General features: G+C 35.7%; 2 protein-coding genes across 2 annotated transcripts in view; one reads left to right on the forward strand and one right to left on the reverse strand.

Annotated features, from left to right (window-relative positions):
• Positions 1 to 20,000, reverse strand: part of LOC135218541 (homeobox protein 2-like) — an 81,736-nt gene that overhangs the window by 10,219 nt on the left and 51,517 nt on the right. The window lies entirely within an intron of this gene.
• The window catches only part of LOC135218542 (very long-chain specific acyl-CoA dehydrogenase, mitochondrial-like), a 303,617-nt gene continuing 291,392 nt past the window's right edge, over positions 7,776 to 20,000 (forward strand). Inside the window, exon 1 of the mRNA XM_064254915.1 lies at positions 7,776 to 7,780. The gene's annotated coding sequence lies outside the window, so the exon portion shown is untranslated. The remainder of the gene's footprint in view (positions 7,781 to 20,000) is intronic.

A 20,000-nucleotide genomic window follows, 5' to 3' on the forward strand; every position in this document is an offset into this window, starting at 1 on the left:
TGTGTGTGTGTGTGTGTGTAAACGCTCACGCACACACACACACAAACACACACATATATATATATATATATATATATATATATATATATATATATATATATACATATGATTATAAGCACTTTAGCACGTGCTTCATTTATCACACATGTTCACAGGTAAAAAATAAGAGACGAGATGTAGGCTCTGACCGGTTTCGACTTTATTCCCAAGCCAATGACGGAGGAAATAAAGTCGAAACCGGTCAGGAACTACACCCCTTCTCTTATTTTTCACCAATGGATATGTGTTATATATATATAATATATATATATATATATATAATATATATATGTATATATACATATATTTATATATATATGTATATATATATATATATATATATATATATATATATATATATATATATATATATATAGCGTGTGCGTAATGTTTATGGATCTCTTCCCAGTTAATGGTTATTTAGTCTGTAGTTTATAATGTTCCTGAATGGAAAATCCGTTCTCTTAATGTTCCTGTTCAAGCTGACTTTTGACTTTCTGATATGAACCTTTATACCTTATCAGCTAACAATAACAATAGTGATAATACCTTAACTCTGAAGAATCCACTTTTTCCAGTGATCTGTGTCTGATAGCATTTGCATCTTGTTTAATCAACTAATTATAACAGGCTGGTCTTTTCAAAATGATGGAACTTTCTTCTTAAGAACGAAAGGCCGCAGAGGAGAGACCACTCCTAAACTGCCTTTGTTCGTGACGGAAGGGAGTGGAAACTTTTTTATGGCAGGCAGCATTGCTTTCCGAAGGCACTTTGCGAGTGTTTTGCTGTTAGAAGCTTGCAGCTGCCATTCCGGTTCTGGGCCTGAAAACTGCTTGCTCGGAGTTTAAAGGTCAAACCACCAATCGGCCATATTCCGTCCATACAGGAATAATTTTGAAGAAGCATCTTAAAAAGGATTTATGAGAATTTAAAGCTTGATGGTTTACCTCTCACTTAAGGACGATTTCTATTTGAATTCAGGTCTGCTTATTAGTTTATGCAGGATTTTTTCTTATACGCCGTGCGTAGATGTGCGTGCATTTATTTCTGATCTATTTTAACAGAACGTATAGATCTAACTTTGTCGTGAGCAGAAGAGAGATCCTGATGCCCTCATTTCTGTGTTAATTAACGGAGCACCTTGATAAGGAAATCATTTCATTGTCTTAAGAAAAAAATAAAAATAAAATAAAATTGGTCAGAAAATGAAATGATGAAAGTTGAACAATCTCACCGTGATTACCGGTTTACGTCCAGTCAGTCACTTTTTTATGATTTAGGTGGAATTTGTCTATATGCATAGCGACCAATCAGATTATTTTTTAGTTTGTGTACGGAATATGTCTTTTTCATGAATTACGAAGCACTGCAGTTGCCTAAATTCACAACGACCGCTCTGCTCATTTTATTGATCTCTGTGCGAAGTGTCTTCCAGATTTTTTTTTTTTTTTTGACATGATCAACGTCTTGGGTAGGAAGTAACGTACCAAACCAAAACTCCGATCAAGTGACCTCCCTTCAGCATACTTATTTAGAAGCCAGCAAATTCGTTCCTCAATCTGACAAGGAAGGAAGACCTGCTTCGTCTATTCCCTATTCAGATTCAGAACTTGCAGTCTCAGTAAATCCAGAAACGGAGGGACGAGGAGGTCATTATAGTTATTCAAAATAAGTTTCTGGTGACTGCAACAAAGGCTGTCGGGACAGGAAACACAAAACCATGGAAATTCGGAGAGCAGAATGGTATACCTGACATTAACGTTAATAGAAATAATTATAAGGAATGCGGGTGTGAGACTTCTGGTTGTCAGCAATTACGCCATAGTCAGCTAACTATATCGTAGATAATTCGTTGCCTGTGTTGACAGAGGAAGGGTGGTTTTTAATATAACATATCTTAATAACAGGGTTTTAATTTGGCGTGCGCGCGTTTGTGCATAATTTCATTTGCTATTCCCAAGCTACTGTAATGTATATATATATATAATATATATATATATATATATATATATATATATATATATATATATATACATCTCTATATACATATTACAATATACATATGTATTTGTACGTGTGGAAATAGCTAATAAAATATTATATATATATATATATATATATATATATATATATATATATATATATATATATATATGTGATGTGTGATGTGTGTATGTGTATATACGTATATATTATATATATATATAGATATATATATATATATATATATATACCATAATATATATATATATATATATATATATAGATATATATATATATCATGTATATACTATATATATATATACATATACATATACATATATATATATATATATATATATATATATATATATATATATATATTTATGTGCACATGAATAATTGTCGAAATTTGTTACACCGGCATGGAATAGAAAATACACGCAAACGCGTGCGCACACACACACGCACACACACACACACACACACGCACACACACACGGACCTATATACATATATATAATTGCATTAATTATTTCCCTGTTGATTTGATGTCATCTGCTTCCGCAGCGACCAATCTTCACTCGCGGCGGCTTATTTTTACCAGCAAAAATAATGTCTGAGAAGTAATACCCTAATTATCCGGTTCACAGACTTCACGAATGAGGTATCTGTAATGCCTACGCTGCCTTTGCCTGCACAGGTGAAAGTGGACAGGTTCCGTAATGTATTTCTTTAGTTATTCTTCCAATGGCTTCGCTTCGTCATGCGCAACATATTGCAATGGGCCCGAGGGCTTTCAAAAAGGTCTTTTCGTACTAATATTAGTTATCTTTTCAGACTGTTATCACTTAAGCTGAAAGGAAAAATGTTCTGTTAGTAACGAATTTCATTGAATTTGTGGATTTTTTTTTTCCATTGGATGACGGTGGAACTTTATTGCGATGAAGTGGTGCAATATAAGCAATTATATTTTTTTGCGACCCTTCGGTTAAATGTATCTGCTGAATGGATGGTTACTCTGACATTTCGGTTGCATATGACCTGAGAAGGAATTTCAAAAGTAATTCTGCATATTTAACGGAGCATAATTCGCTTCCCGGAAACGGAAGAATCGCAGAGATCATCTTTCTAAACGTCTCCTTGCTTTTTTGACTCGCGTCCGATTGCTGTAGGGAACTTCTATTTATTTCGTCTGTATGACCAAGTAGATAAGATCGACAACCGTTTATCTGTTTTGATTGTGTAATGACGATGCCTGGGTGATAAATACTTAGGAAATAATGTAGACAAGTTTCTTTCCAGTGTCCTCTAGCCGTTATGAACTTGGATTATTTGTTGATTTACACACACACACACACACACAGTGTGTGTGTGTGTGTGTGTGTGTGTATGTGTGTATTTAGAAGAAATTTTCTTTATTCTGAGTAAGCTAATATTTGCTGGGTTACATTTCTAAGTAGGAAAATTACCTCATAGGTAATCGTTTTCTTTTTTATTATTCGCAACTAATGGTTTAATTCGACGATTCTCCTCGGGTTAATATCATTCTTGTATACCATAACCATGGTTACTATCTGTCATCATTATCATTACTATCATTATTATTATTCAAGTTTTATTTCCAATTCTCAAAATTCAAATCCTTTTTTGTTCTTTTTTTTCGTTGAATCTCATAATTACTGAACTTGGAACAAAGTCAGAGAAACGTTTCAATTATCTCGTTACCCAACACTTCCTTAAAATAAAAATAAATTAAAATTTGTGCCGCAGTTTATTCGACGAAATCGAGTTTTCTGTACATCGTATACTCAAGGCTACCGAAAATGGTCTCGGAATAATGCTGTATGAGTCGCGCCCCACGAAACTTTAACCACAGTCCGGTTGTGGACGGGCCTATTTCGTTGCCAAATGCACGATTATGGCTAACTTTAACCTTAAATAAAAAAAAAAATTACTGAGGCTAGAGGGCTGCAATTTGGTACGTTTGATGAGTGAAGGGTGGATGATCAAGATAGCAATTTGCAGCCCGCTAGCCTCAGTAATTTTTAAGATCTGAGGGCGGACAATAGTATTTAACCACCGAGGTATATAATACTTTCTCTGTCTGATTGATTAAATCTAACCGTCCTCTTAGACGCTGGAAAGAAATGAGACAACGAAACCTAACTACACCTGATACCACCTTCAGAGCGGAGAATAACCAATGGCCCAATTCTTGGACTTTGTTGAACCGGATTGTTCCCATTGTTATATCACTGCGTAAGCACTGGCATTCATATTGCTTTGCACGACAGATTTCTGTCACGTTACTTATCTTCATTGTACACCGTAGGAGGGTGGTGCCGTCAGTGCACCTCATGCAGTTCACTGTAGGCATTACTTAAGGTTCTTTGCAGCGTCCCTTCGGTATCTCAATTCATATTCTCTTTCTTCCATTTTGCTATCCACATTCCCCTAGCAAATTTTTCACAATGCAACCGCGATGCTTTCCTCCTATAACATCTTTGAAACCTTTCCACTCTCATTTTTCCTTTCAACGCTGAATGACCTCACAGGTCCCAGTGCCTTGCCTTTGGCCTAAATTCTATATTCCATTCCTAACTATATATTGTGTTACGTGGACGTGGGCATGAAGTTCTTGTATTAATCGACAATTCTATGTGAAGGCAAACTCCTGACAAAGGAGTGCGGTTGGAGCTTCCTTCCTAGATTCCCGATATGGTTTTTGAATGGTGACGCCTGATCTTTTCCACAGTGTCGTAGGAGTCAGCGTCTCATAATCAGAATAATTTGAATATTTCTGTTCTACACCACGTCATACGCTCTTAATACTTTCATTTGCTAAGGAAATGATTTTGATTCAGGGGCGGCATCTTTTATGTAGTCCTTTATAAGAGGGAGCGCTAACTCATTATGAATTACCACAATGTCAAATATCGTTTAAGGTACATGAAGGAGTAATGTAAATGATTTTGATACATTTAACGGGATCAGAAAAAAAGCCGGATTGTATATTATGTTGCGACATTCGTCGAAGAAAAGAATCTCTGACACTTGCGTGTGGGTGTGTGTGTGTGTGTGTGTGTTTGCGATTATAGCAATGATGCCCTTATATGACATTTCACGCTTGTGTAGACAAATTTACGACTACAAGCGCTCACAAATATTGGTTAATATATTTGCACATTCACAGGCGTTCGTTTGCTTTAGATTTCATGGATAGCCTTTATAAATGCAGCCGCGAGGCACGTATTTGCGACATGGGCTTTAGAAAGCCCTAATCGATCTCAGTAGATGGGAATTCTCTCAACCGCAGACGTGTCAATGAACTTGTCCCCCGTAATTGCCACCGGGTGTCGGTATGTTAACAATTGCGCTGTAATTCTTCTGTTATCATCACATAGATATTCTGGAGGTTTATATCAGCCCTCTTCTCTTTTTCTTTTTCTTATCGACACTTTGATGCCTTGTTGGTTAAACAAGAACAACTTTTTCTTCTGCCATTACTTTTCTGGCCACACCTCCCTCCCACCCTTCTAACCCCGAAACAAAACCAGCTCCTCCCGTGCCAGGTCACAAAAAAAGAAAAATTCTTGGAGCGTTAATAGAAGCATAAAAAATCCTGCTTGGATGAGATACTTACTTTCTCTCGGACTCCGGAGTGACTAGTGACTCAGGATGTGTTTTATTACGGAACGAGATAATTTTTTTTTTTTTTTTTTTTTTTGAATGCCTGCAGTCGACCGCTCTTTCTCTTTCCTCGTGGTATCGCAAACGTGGAACTATCTGTCTGTGTTTGGATTCAGAATTAAATGCATGAAAGTTTTGTTTTTCCTTTTTTCTTTTTTTTTTTGGCCATTCGTAACTTATGGGTTCATGGAAACATTAGATTCGCAGTTTTAGGTAGCGGTCATTTAGAAAAGAACATGGAGAACACACAAAGGAGGCCTTCATTCTGGCGCTTTGGGCAGAGATCAGTTTTTTTACTATGAATCTGTCATTTTAGCCGCGTATGGTCGACGATGCCTTTTTAACTTTCTGTAAAAGAAAACTATCTGATGGCTATTGTCTGTCCGTCCGCACTTTTTCTGTCCGCCCTCAGATCTTCAAAACTACTGAGGCTAGAGGGCTGCAAATTGTCATGTTGATCATCTACCCTACAAACATCATACATAACAAATTGAAACCCTCTAGCCAAAGTAGCTTTTATCTATATTTAAGGTTAAGGTTAGCCATGATCGTGCGTCTGGCACCGCAACAACACAGGCCACCACTGGTCCGTGGCTGAAAGTTTATGGGTCACAGTTGAGAGTTTCATGGGTAAAGAATGAGAGTTTCAAACAGCATTATACGATGTCAGAAAAGTTGATTGCGCCGAAAACATTTTGGCGCAATTATTTCTTTTTCTTTTTTTCTTTAAAATCGTTGCATACTTTATTTTTCCAACATCGTTAGATCGTTAGAATCTGTCGTATTCTGTTAGTCTCAGAAAGATTTAGTAGTTGGGTTATTTGTAACTTCATGAACTGATCAAATACATCGGTGAAAATTCAGGAATTATATGATGGCATCAATGTGATTTGATAACAGCAGCCGGAGTATATATACTTTTCATGAACAAACATCTTGTTGAATTCTCTTCAGGTAAACCTATACGAAGACTGATACAGAAATATTCATTTTTATGCTGTGTTTCGCCAATCTGTGGAAGTTATCTCTTGTCATTTCCATAGCGTTAAGAATTTGTGAAAAAGATGAGAGATGAATCCGATTAGATCGTAAGAAAGAGATATATCCTTTTAGGAGTTAATAAGACTTCTCTCATATTTACGCTATATTTACTTAGTTTAAAAATCCCAGGTGGTCACTCCAAGGAAAACTCACCGTTTGGTTTTGTCTGACATATCGAAAGTATCATCTTAGAATTAAATTTGAGAAAAAAATAAGAAATATTGTTACTTTATAATTGCAAATAGATAATTATGGTATTTTTGCATCGATTTTAGGACATTCAATACTTAAATATTAGCTGTCATATTTAAGACAATTCAAAACTTTCATGAAACTCATTTTTTTTATAATACAGTGCATTAAACCGATATATAAACTGTGTACACACACACACACACACACACACACACACACACACACATATATATATATATATATATATATATATATATATATATTTATATAGTATATATATCTGTATATATATATATATATATATATATATATATATATATCTGTATATGTATATACAGTATATAATATATATATATATATATATATATATATATATATATATATATATATATATATATATATATATAATACCTGTATATATATACAGATATATATATATATATATATATATATATATATATATATATATATATATATATATATATATATATATATATACACACACCAACAAATATATATATATAGTCCACTGGTCACTTTTTTACAGGGTACCTATGTTAGTTGTAATAACCACAAAGCCCGCTCAACAAAACGATTTTCACACTTTGGATGCGCTTGCCACTGCGAAGTCTGAGATGCAAATGAAAAAAAGAATGAGGTCATTCTGACGACCGAGCGAGATTCGAACCGGAAGCCGGGATATCAAAAGGAGGTAACAACGAATCTCTCTCGGACCACAAAGAAAGGTTTAAATCTATTTCCGCTCATTATGTCTGTCGATTTCATATATTCATATATAATACTTTTTGGTCATTTTTTCGAATTCTTTGCAGTGATGTACGATATGAGAATGCTTTTTAAAAAATTCTCAATATTTCCATTGTCAGAAGTAGTAATATTTACCTGGTGCTCAGTTAAGCCTATGGGTTTCAGTTAGGGTTGGCGATGCCAGACAGCTAGCTACTCATCCGAAAAGGCCGAGAATCAATGGACACACACACACACACACACACACACACACACATATATATATATATATATATATATATATATATATATATATATATATATATAATAATTATATATCTTCTAAAATAAAAAAAAGATTATTAATTAAAATTTTGTATTTCATTATCATAATGTTGTCAGTGACTCTTAATTTGCACTAATCTTCAATATCTTTGTCACTTAAAAGGTTAGCTTTCTAGCAACAGTAGCTGACAGCTAAAAGTACAAAACTCAACGCCCTCATGAATATAGGATTTTACTATTTACCAACAAATGTGGAGCTCATGAAATTATTTCTTGCTTAAAGAATATATGTATATATATATGTGTGTGTGTGTGTGTGTGTGTGTGTAAGAGAGAGAGAGAGAGAGAGAGAGAGAGAGAGAGAGAGAGAGACAAAGCATGAAGGTGATATGTCATCCACGATGAATCCGTCTAAAAAACGCGAACCTCTGCCAAAGGCATTCTCTATTGGTCACTGACGTCTCTGAAATGGTCAGCATCACTTTGCTAATGTTAATTCTCTGGGAGATTGGAATACAGCCCGAAAATTTTAAGGCTCTCTCCAATTATTTACATTCATTAACGACTTGTATTTAGAATAGACACAGATATATACTTCTAATTCTACACATTGCATCTACCAAGTCATTAACAGCTTATTTCGTAGTAAAGACACGCTGGATAGGTGTGCAGTGAAGTAACACCTCTTCTTCGGGTTATCATAAATATTACTTGTAGTTCCTCGTGTTCTGGTTTCTGACCTCTCTAGTTGTATGAAAGGTTCTGATGGTAACTGGATGATATTTATGTTGATGATCGGGTGGTGTGTTTGCCAAATTACAGTATTTCTGACGCAATATTTTATCTGCGAAGCTGAGAGGTCTTGAGTATATCTAGTGGTTGAAGTAATTATAGTTGGTTACTTGTTTTTTTTAGGCTATCAAGTTGAAAGATAATTGGATTACACAGATATATCCATTTTAGATTTTTTGACATGAAGTTTAGGTTGCCTTGTTGCACTTCGTTCTGAGGCCCTTGAATTTTCAGAAATAATAGTTGTATTTAATGATTAATTACTCAAATCAAAATCGATTGTAACTTGACCCACTCAGCTGCAAAAAATTATGTTTGTCGGCAGATGTAGTATGTGTGCCAGGGTGAGAGATTTGGTGATTTTAACTCTGCGAAGAATTATATATAGCACTCTACATCAAGGTGAGAAAGAAATAATTTCACGGAATTAATCTGCTCACACTTTCTTGGAAGAGATATGCAAGTTTACAAGAAAAATAAAAGTGTGGATACTTTTCCTTGATTTGACACTGTTGTATTGGCCCTAATTACACTTAATGATTCAGTGTTTAATATCATAAAAGTTCACGACTTTCTTCCTTTTCGCAAATGTGAATTAAGATGTAAAGTTCCTACATCATTGTTTGATTTTAATGTTAAAGACTAAAACGTTCACGAGGGTTACAATAAGCTTTCATACCCCGAGACTGAGTATTTTTCTCCCCATGTACATACCCCTTAACGGTAATTAACGCAGTAGTGATTTTGTTCACGCCTCCATAAACCTACTCAGTTCTATAATTTTGACAGCATCGTCACATATTTTGTGAGTTTGGTGTTTCGTCCGCGAGTTAGGATGCGATGGATGACCTCTGACATCTTCTTTGGTCCCGTCATATGCCCACTCTTCCTCTTCTTCCACTTTTTCCTCTCTCATCGCGAGAACCTTCTTTGACCGGTCTTCTAAAGAGCACTGGTTTAGGCAGGCATTGTATTGCAAGTGCGTCCAAGCAAGTTATTCACTCTCCGACAACCTTCTTTCAGCGCATTATTTGCCATCAAACGAGCATTGTTACAGCAGGCATTTGCCGCTCTCCTTTTTGTTTTTATTCCCTAGTAATACTTTAAATCTACACTCTGGCCAGAGGAACATGTTTATTAAGGCACGTTTTGTTACTTTTGTGTATTCACTGACTGGATATTTTCACATTCATCTAGTAATGTGTTTGTCAATAAGGAAATGTTTAAGGAGCAGATTTATATTGTTCCTCAGTCCATGGTTATAGATTTTCTTTTTGGAATGAGAAATGGCTGTTCCTGTCTTCTATGAAAATTCGGTTAGGCAATTTTAATTGAATCAGGTCCCCAGTGCGATGAGAAAGGACGCTTGGAAAATAAGGCGACTCGCTCCTTTACTGAGAAAGGGGATTCCCCATTTGCTGCCGCCATTGTAGTTAAGTTAGTCTGTTTGGGTGTTGCCTGTCCATGTCCTTGTACTAATTTTTCTCGTGATTTTATTTCGTTTTGTAGAGAGACAGTGTTTTTGTTGTCGTCGAAGTCTTTCCTTTTTATCTAGTCTTTCTCGCCGTGAATGTAATCAGTACTTGATGAATGTAATTAGTGTATCATTTATTTTGTACAAGCAATCCTGTTTCCTAACAAAGACTATCTTCCTAACTAGATAATATTATTCCTCACATTCATTCCTTTAGAAAGGACTATTTTCTTTTTTAGATTAGATTTTTGATGGAGAATAATGATAAGAAGAACCACAGAATGCCTACTGCAATAGGCTATCTGTTTGACTGCCGTGTTGAAGTACACATCAGCAATTATAAAGATTTGTGTATTCTAGAGCGCTTTTACACATAGCACGAAATGTTCCTGGAACATCAAGTCTTAGACTTTGTTGAAAAATGTTCACCACTCCGCCCACTGCTACCGGCTAAAACCAGCCTCACAGATACCTGAACTGACTAAGGAAAAACTTGACCCACCGAGATTATTATGATTGTGCTTTGTTGACCGTAGTCGACTTTTACCTCCCATTTTTATAAGTACTTTGCAGTAGTCACCCGCTTACTTGCTGTGCCTTTAGATTTCCAACGCCTTTTACTCTTTCAGTATGGTGCATTTTGCAAGACCTTCTGTGCAGCTTCGAAGAAGAGGAACCGGATTTCGATGGGAGCAAGTGTTCGTCCAGTGGCGAGGAGACGCTTTGCTATGACGGTTAAGCTCGTGGAGAGGAGACTGAAAATGTGGAGCAAACGACGGAAACATGAAATAGTGTAAAAAAAAATTGCCTGAAGACACACCCAGTTTCATTTTTTTATTTTTGTATGAGTTGGATCATCATGCAGGAAGACTCATCGTCCACGGAAGCACCTCTGGTTCCCTTTCGAAAACATTCACCGGTCAAGGATTTCAACAGTCTGGTTCCGAGTCTTTGAACTCGAAGTTATGACATCAATACCCATCCCAAACTAACCTCCTTTTCTTTTTAAAGGTATCGGATCTTCAAATGTCAGCCCAGCTGACGTATTTCCGTGGTCACTTGCTGAGCAAAGTTCACGCCTGGTAATATACGGCCTCGCCCTCCTTATTAACTATCATTATGGAATATCATGGCACTAGTGACGGCGTGAAATTTTACTAGCGAAAGGAAGGTAAATTCTCTTGCTTTCTGTAAAATTCCGGTTGAACGAATTTATGATATTTTTTTATAGCTGCCTTTATTTTAGGATCAAATTTTCTTTAGTGGAAAAAATTACTTTTTCGATTTTAAGATTCATACCTCTGAGTGCATTGAAGTTTCGTGTGGTTATCGTACACCACACTTCCATCATATTGTAACTCATATGTAAATATAATATATATATTTATATATAATATATATAATATATATATATATGTATGTATGTATATAGAACTGCAGGTAAAGATATGATTTGGGTTAGTACCTTCATATCATACAGTAACAAAAATGATGGAAAATCTCAATTGCGATTTTTTCAAAATATCACCGTGAATGAAAATGAAGGAGGTATAATTCAGCTGTTGTTACTTTATTGCTTGAATAATACAAATGAGGTCTACTGAATTTTATATTATTTCTTGAAAGGTTTTAAAAGTTTCACAAAAGACCCTACTTTCCTGTGAAGGAGGTTTTAAAATCACCACCCCCGCTCTCTCTCTCTCTCTCTCTCTCTAATTAGATATATTATATATATATATATATATATATATATATATATATATGTATATATATATAACATATGTACATATATATATATATATATATATAATATATATATATATATATATATGTGTGTGTGTGTGTGTGTGTGTGTATGTATGTAGGTATGTATGTATGTATGATGTATGTATATACATACATACATACATATATCTATATCTATCTATCTATATATATATATATATAATATAGGTATATATATATATTATATATATAAACACGACGAACGTTTTTCCTCTTAGGGGTAGCTATTGAGAAAATTCGGCAAAAATCATAGGCAAATTCATTATTCTAATGTCTAAACCAGTTGGCACCCATTGGGCCTAAATCTCTCACAATGCCAGAAAATTCGTATACCTGCTTAGAAATCACAGCCTATCTTACCAAGTCCTTTCCACACCTTTCACACCGCACCACTTACTTTATGTGGCACGCACTGTAGTGCTTTTTGGGTACTGAGGACCTTCCGTTTCAACACTATTTTTCATCTAACTAATACTTGTGTGTGTGTGTATGTGTGTGTATGTATACAATCAGCATTTATTTTCATAATTATGTAAAAAAAATGTCATGACCATCTCAACCTCAGTACCTCGAGGACACCAGAAGAAAACTTTGCTTGATCCTTTCGGTGTGACGCAAAACTGCCGCTTTTGTAAGTCTTGTCATTAGCAAGTCATAACTCGGCCATTACAATGATGCTTGTGTTTTAGTAATGACTATCTCTTTAAACGGAATCCGGTATCTTCTGTGTGAAGTAGTCTGGTTTCGAAAGTGTGAATGACTGCGTGTACAGAGTCGAGGAGGCGTGGTTGTGTTTATAACTGTTTTTCCCAGAATGGTCTGGAAATGGAAAGTGCCATAACTTCAGTTAGGTGAATAAAGAAGTTCGTATTGAATGAATGAAACCATCAGCTATAAATACATTATTAAAACGCTATCAGCAATAATAATGTCGCACCTATTAATGACAGTAGCAGTAACCACAACAAAAATTGCCCTCTCATGATTAACAGTGATAATGATTTTTGTAATTAAATAATGATGCTCGCAGCGTACGTATTTTTATGCCCGTCATATACTAGACCGGTTCATTGAACTCCAGCCTTTCATATTTGATCTTACATGACGTTCATTCTTAACAGTTACTAACATCCAGCTATTGCTTTTAGACATAGTCAACCAATTGATTTGTTATGCGTTGGCAGAAGACATTCTCTATTTATGTGGGTGATAAGGATGACTTGGTCTCTAAAACCTTTTGCAAATGTGTCCGTTCTGTCCCGACGAAACTTGCCGGACAAAGTAAGTTCCTTTTGGCCTTTTCATATGGATGTTTTTATATTATAGATAGTAAAAGATTGCTTTCTCCTTCCAGTACGTTATTCAAACACCCCTCGACTCAAACTGGCTTTATTCATCCCGTCCCGTGAAGCTAATAGGTGATCTGCAGATTTAATTAATCCCTTACATCAGTGGTTCCCAAACTTGTATGAGTTCCGGCCGAGGACCTCAGCCAATCAAAAGTTATCATTACCATACCGGGATACCCACTACAGCGTAGTACATTCAATTGAGTATATCTTAACCGGCCCCTACACTATCAATGATATTGATGTCAATCATATTAACTCAATACTCGGGGCCTGCAATCATTTGTCCTCACACTGCTCAATAATATTGACAATAATCGTCATATCTCTCTCTTGGCCTTCACAGCGGCAACATGCTCTCTCTCTCTCTGACGAGGATTTAGTTTACATATCCGTAGTTTTTTGTTTTTGTTTTGGGAGGATAGAACAGAACATATAAAAAAAAGTGGATGAAAGAATGTTTCAAAAAGAGACATTGATATACATAAGAAAACCTCTTGGATGAACCGAGATTCAGTGATTCATCTGATTTTAGACAGTTTCTTCGCTTACATGGATCAGGGTTTGATGAACTGTTAAATTTAATGAAACCCTTAATAGAAAAGAAACACATTTGAGAAAGAGTATTCTAGTGTGTCAAAGATTGTCGGTAACTCTTCGTTACTTGGCCACTGGCATTGCATTTGAGGAGTTGAAATTTGTAAGTGCGGTGTTGCCTCAGTTAATCAGCAAAATAGTTATGGAGAAATATTATGCCATTACATGCCGTCTCAAAGTTTATTTTATATACTGAGACGGCTAATGAATGGATGAAAAAATGGCATGAAGGCATAATATACATTACTTTTCTCTTAGCTTACTTTACTAGACAACGATTACATAATGGAATGAAAAAAATATATAATTAAAAAAGGTACCTTACTAACCAATAATTACATTATTATGAATAATAAAAATTATAACAAATGAAAAATTGTGAAAAGTTATTTTAATACCCAATAATCACACTATTGAAAAGAAATACACGTAGAACAACACTTTATTAAGCAGTATTTATATCACTGAAATGAAGAAAAAATAAAAGGGCTCTTTCATGTGAACTACTCTGAACAGAATGAATTGTACTTCTGAGGTAGAAAGCGATCTTTTGAGTAAGATTTATTGCCAATCTCACCCTCACGCTACACAATAGTTCAACGAGTCAATATCACTGACAAGGTTGTTTCAATATCATTGACAACCCTTCAGACATGACATCAGACTATCAATGTTATTGACAATAATGGGAGGATTGTCAATAAAACTGACTGGTGTAGCGTGGCCATAAGTTTTACCAGACCATTGAGCTGACTACAGCTTTCCCAAGGTTGGTCCGAAGGATTAGATATGTTTACGTGTACAGGAACCAATTGGTTACTTAGCAACAGGACCTACAGCTTATTGTGGCATCCGAACAACATCGAGATATGAAATTCTAACACCAGAATGTACATTTAATATTTGCTTATTCCTGCACAAAGTAAGTTTTAGTAAATATATAGAATATTCTCAATATTCTTTTATTGCTTTAAATTCAATACAGAGCAAACATTTATAGATAGTTTTATTGAATTAAAAGACTATACATTTTTCCATTTTGTCTCGGACCCCCTAGGGCCTTCTCCTTGAGCCCAAGGGGTTCGCGGACCCCAGTTTGGGAACCACTGCCTTAGACAATGTCGTTTTCTTATACAACAAGTCTTCTCTTCTTCTTTCCCACCGTTGTCCCCACATTAAGGGGTCGGTTGCCTGATGCTCCATCTCCACTACCTTCTATCAGAGGCATCATCCTCAACCAAACCTATTCTCTCTATATCATATTCCTTGCAAAATCAGGCATAGTTTATTGTTTGGCAAAGGGGTTTTTACGACTGCATGCCCTTGCTGTCATCAACCACAGTTATTGGCTGTGGGCCTCGCCTTTGACTAAAAAGTCCACCTGCGAGGCAGCAGTTTCCAGTTATTGGCCGTGAGCCTAACCTTGTACTCAAAAGTAAGACTGCAAGGCAGCAGCTGTCCTTTTGTCGTCTTTTACGACTCGCAGTACCCCTACCACAGGGTCATTTTCTTATGAGACAATTATGAAAGCAAAATTTCCATAAATGACACCAACAGTTCATTAGAATACGAGTTACGTGATTATAACGTTCCGATTAACGATTAACAAGCGTTTGCTTAAAATAAAGTCTTTTTCATATTTCAATGGTAATTGTAGAAAATTACAGCTATTTTTTTCCGTTAAGACCAGCCAATCCAACTTAAGGATCATATCTTAACATTACCTTATTACACGAATCTTCATCAGATATTCTTATACAATCAGCTTTAGAAGAATGATCATACAAAGCAGAGACTAATCATACTGTGTGCGTATGCAATGATGTGCTTTTTGCATATTAGTCTTTCAATCATAAATATATCTCTGCTGAGGAAAGGATGAAACAGAAGCATTATACGTAACTAAAGAAACAGGTCAAGACAGACACGATACAAGACGGAAATTATTAGTCTACTGTGTAGCAAAAGGAACGTAAGAGAGTAATGCAAAACTCTTCTGTTTCTGCAAAATGTGTTTTGTATTTGCAATAATTAGCATCATGAGAACAGTACGAGGAAGAGCAGAGCATGTCATTTAAGAAAATACCTGCTTGAGATAGATGCTTTTCTTAGGCTTAGTCCAGTTCATCCATGCTCAATATATATTATAGAGAAATGACAAACGACTGGATTCAAGTACGAATCACATAAAAAAAAAGTCATTACAGCAGACAGTCGCAAGTGAGTGTCTCTGTGTATGTTAGTAGTGCTGAAGCATAATTATCTAAATTGAATGCTTGCGTCAGACGATAAAATGATATTCATGTTGGCAAGAACCAAACATCATGTATAAAAATAATATGAGTTCTAAGAGGTATATTTTCTCTCTCTCTCTCTCTCTCTCTCTCTCTCTCTCTCTCATCGTTATCCTCCTACTCCCTCTAGTCTTCTTTCTTATCATACTCTTCATCATTTTAATTAACCATTAGAAGGATGTCGGCTTAAACATCGAAATCTTTTTTGAAACGATATAAATAGGTTGTTCAGTGAACTCCCTCTCCCTTGCTTAGTTGTTCTCATATTGTAAATATATAGATTTTTAGTTTTGATTAGCTTGTAGCTTTTTGTATTTTGTATAATTATGCTGTCTGAGGGCCTGAGTACTTCTTTGTATATGAATGTATGTTAACGTAGAGTTGAACGAGCTATTACACGTAATCTTAATAAACATCTGTTTCTGACCTGGATTAATTTATGACTTCAGAACGCAATATTATTTTGTGCTTTAATGCGTAACACCATTTTGGAAAGGTAACCCTTGATACGAACTGCAAAAATCATAGGAAGACAAATCAAATTATCAGCACGTGTTACTCTGGGTCAGAGAGAAGAGTTGATATGTGACATCTGCTAAAAGGGCAAACAAGTTTCCACTCATCTGCCATCCGAATGATATTAAAAACATCTTCTCCCCAGCACCACAAGAGTTGTGGTCACTGATTTTGAACTGAAAGTGGATCAAACACGGTTTGCTTTTCCTGCTCTCTCAGGGTCACCTCCCTGTAAGTCCAAATGTCTCCCTTCACCTCCGGATCCCCCTAAAACATCTCGGGCATGCGCTGTAAGCGACACACTTTAATAAGACACTTTTACCCGGTATTTCCCAACTGCCTCTAATTAATGGAGTCGGATCCCAGAACGTTTCCTCTCCTGCACCATTCACCGCAAGTATCAAGATTCACCTTGGTCACTAAACACTACGCGTACACACCCCTACACACACACACACGTACACACCTTACACGTTCTCTCTCTCTCTCTCTCTCTCTCTCTCTCTCCTGATATGTAGAATGTAATTATCTATTTATTCATTTGTGATTTTAATTTCATTACACATACTTATGAGCTTTTTATTATGTGCATTCATTAGCCTTTACTAACCGGAGTTTATTATTGTTATATTTCGGATTCACAAATACATGAACCTACACGATAATTTTTTTTTTTTTAACAGAAATGCGTAGTTTTTTTCATACTGCATCGGAGTCTGTATTTGGTTACAAATAACCTTGGTTTGTTCACTCTGATGAGTACCTACTTTCCAGTTATGAGTTAGTTATCAGTAGATCTGACACTGAAATTAACTCATTCTCGTATCCTTTCTGCTATTTCTAAATATCTATTACTTATTATCACTAGTGATCTCTCTCTCTCTCTCTCTCTCTCTCTCTCTCTCTCTCTCTCTCTCTCTCGTAAGATCGTTACACTGTGGCCGTTCTGCTCCACCAGGATCTTGAGCTCCTAAATGTCATTATGCAAGCTAGTATTTTCCTGTCTGAATTTCTGAACAACTTCAAACAATTAAAAATCAAGCTATTTTTTTTTTTTGCATAGGAGGTTTATTATTTAAATTTTCCTATAATCATAATGACTAATATTCACTTTGCAATTTAGGATTTCGAATTTAGAGTGGCTCAAGGTCTGGGACAGTGACTGCAAGGGGAATGGAAGCATTTGCTAATATGAAATGTTAGTTTCTGTGCTCATCAGAGCTCGGTCCGACTTTTATTTTTGGAAGCATTGGGGTATGATAGTTCGTGCAAGTGCATGTTTATATCATAGATCAATATCGTCAAGCACTTTAAGCCAAACAGTAATATTTCAAAGATTTGATAAATCAATTTTTATGAAGAAAAGTCATTAGCTACTCGTGAGGAGTAAAGGAGTTTTTTTTTTTCTTTTAAAACACTCTGTCGTGCTGGTTATTTTTTGACAGCTATTAAGATTACAGAAACGCCTGGCATAACTTTTGACTAAGAGGTTGTTTACAACAGTTAACCATACCTTATTGTTTCGTCTTAGCAAACGACGGAGTAGGAGAGGGGGAAATAGAGAAAAGGTCTCCTCCCGGTGCAGTTTTGAAGGCTGAGTTCCTCGTCTGTTCTGTTTTTCATACTGTGTGCAATTGCATAAAGAAAGTCCTCTCTGGCCATTGCCTCGTAAGGTCACTTGAATACTTAAATTTCAAGCTTTATGTTGTCTTTTGTCACGCCAAGTGAATGTGATTTTGCTTTTTATTTGTGTTTTTGTCTGTCGATGACAGATTGAATGTGTAAAGGGGTCGTTCTTTTATTTATCTATGGTCTTGAAGAAGGGGTTGGGGAGGGGGGCCCGTGGTGGGTGTGGAGTGCGGGATGGTGGAGGCTGAGTTTGATGAGATGAACTTTATCCAAACTCTCGGAAATGTTACACCGTGTCTGAGCCCTTTCTCTCATAGGATTTTGTAACAAGCAGTTATAGAAAAGTCACAAAAAGACCAACCAATCCCTGACAGAATGAGAAATTGAAAGTCTCCTCTTCTTTGAAAGCGGATCTGTTTCATAAATACTTAACTTGATTAGTAAATTTGTGATTTTAAACAAACATTTGATGAAGCTAAGATATACGAAAATAGTTACAACTCTCCTCGCTTTGATTCTCCAGAAAGTGCAAGTAATTTTCAAGTACGCCAGCTTGTCAAGATAATGAATTATTATCTCAGCGAGATTTTCTTACCTGGCTGGGTGAGAGAGAGAGAGAGAGAGAGAGAGAGAGAGAGAGAGAGAGAGAGAGAGAGAGAGCATATGATAAAAAACTGATTAAAAAATTACTTTAAAGAGAGGAGTTGAGGAAATCTTACAATTACATCATTATTTCTTAAGGCAGTAGAGATGATTACGAAGAGATTAGAAGCGACTAAAATAGTATGAAAGTTCTCTCTCTCTCTCTCTCTCTCATCTCTCTCTCTCTCTCTCTCTCTCTCTCTCTCTCACTCTCTCTCTCTCTCTCTCTCTCTCTCTCTCTCTCTCTATATATATATATATATATATATATATATATATATATATATATATATAAATATATATATATATATATATATATATATATATATATGTGTGTGTGTGTGTGTGTGTGTGTGTAACCATTAAATAAAATCGTCCTTTAATGCTGAACTGTGGTAGAACTCCCTGTTCATTAAAGCTACCACAACAACAACTGCTTCATATAACTCCAAAGATGGCTCATAAGCAGCTCGTTAAATCTCTGTACTCGCTATACCGTTCACATCCTGGGTACAAAGGCCTTCCTCTCCAATACCTCTTTCAACTACCTATTCAACTCTTTGTAGACCTCCACCCCGCCCTTAACCCGAGCACTTCTCAACTGTACACTATACTTTTGTCACTAATCTGATGTCGAATATTTTAACTGCATGACCGAACCTTCTCAAAATGCTGTCATTCATATGTTCACTTTTCTCAACATTTCGAGTTTGCTTATTCGCATATGTAATGCAAACAGCTCATCTCAGCAGATTCAGCCTTTATTCTATTATTTACATTCTACATTTACTCTTCATTCATAGGAGAATTATGCATATATGTGTATGTAAATATATATATTATTATATATATATATATATATATATATATATATATATATATATATATGTGTGATTTAATTTTAATCAGTCGCTTTTAGACTATAGATTAGACATCCGTTAC

The sequence above is a fragment of the Macrobrachium nipponense genome, chromosome 9 (assembly GCF_015104395.2).
Source record: "Macrobrachium nipponense isolate FS-2020 chromosome 9, ASM1510439v2, whole genome shotgun sequence".
NCBI classification, from domain to species: domain Eukaryota; kingdom Metazoa; phylum Arthropoda; class Malacostraca; order Decapoda; family Palaemonidae; genus Macrobrachium; species Macrobrachium nipponense.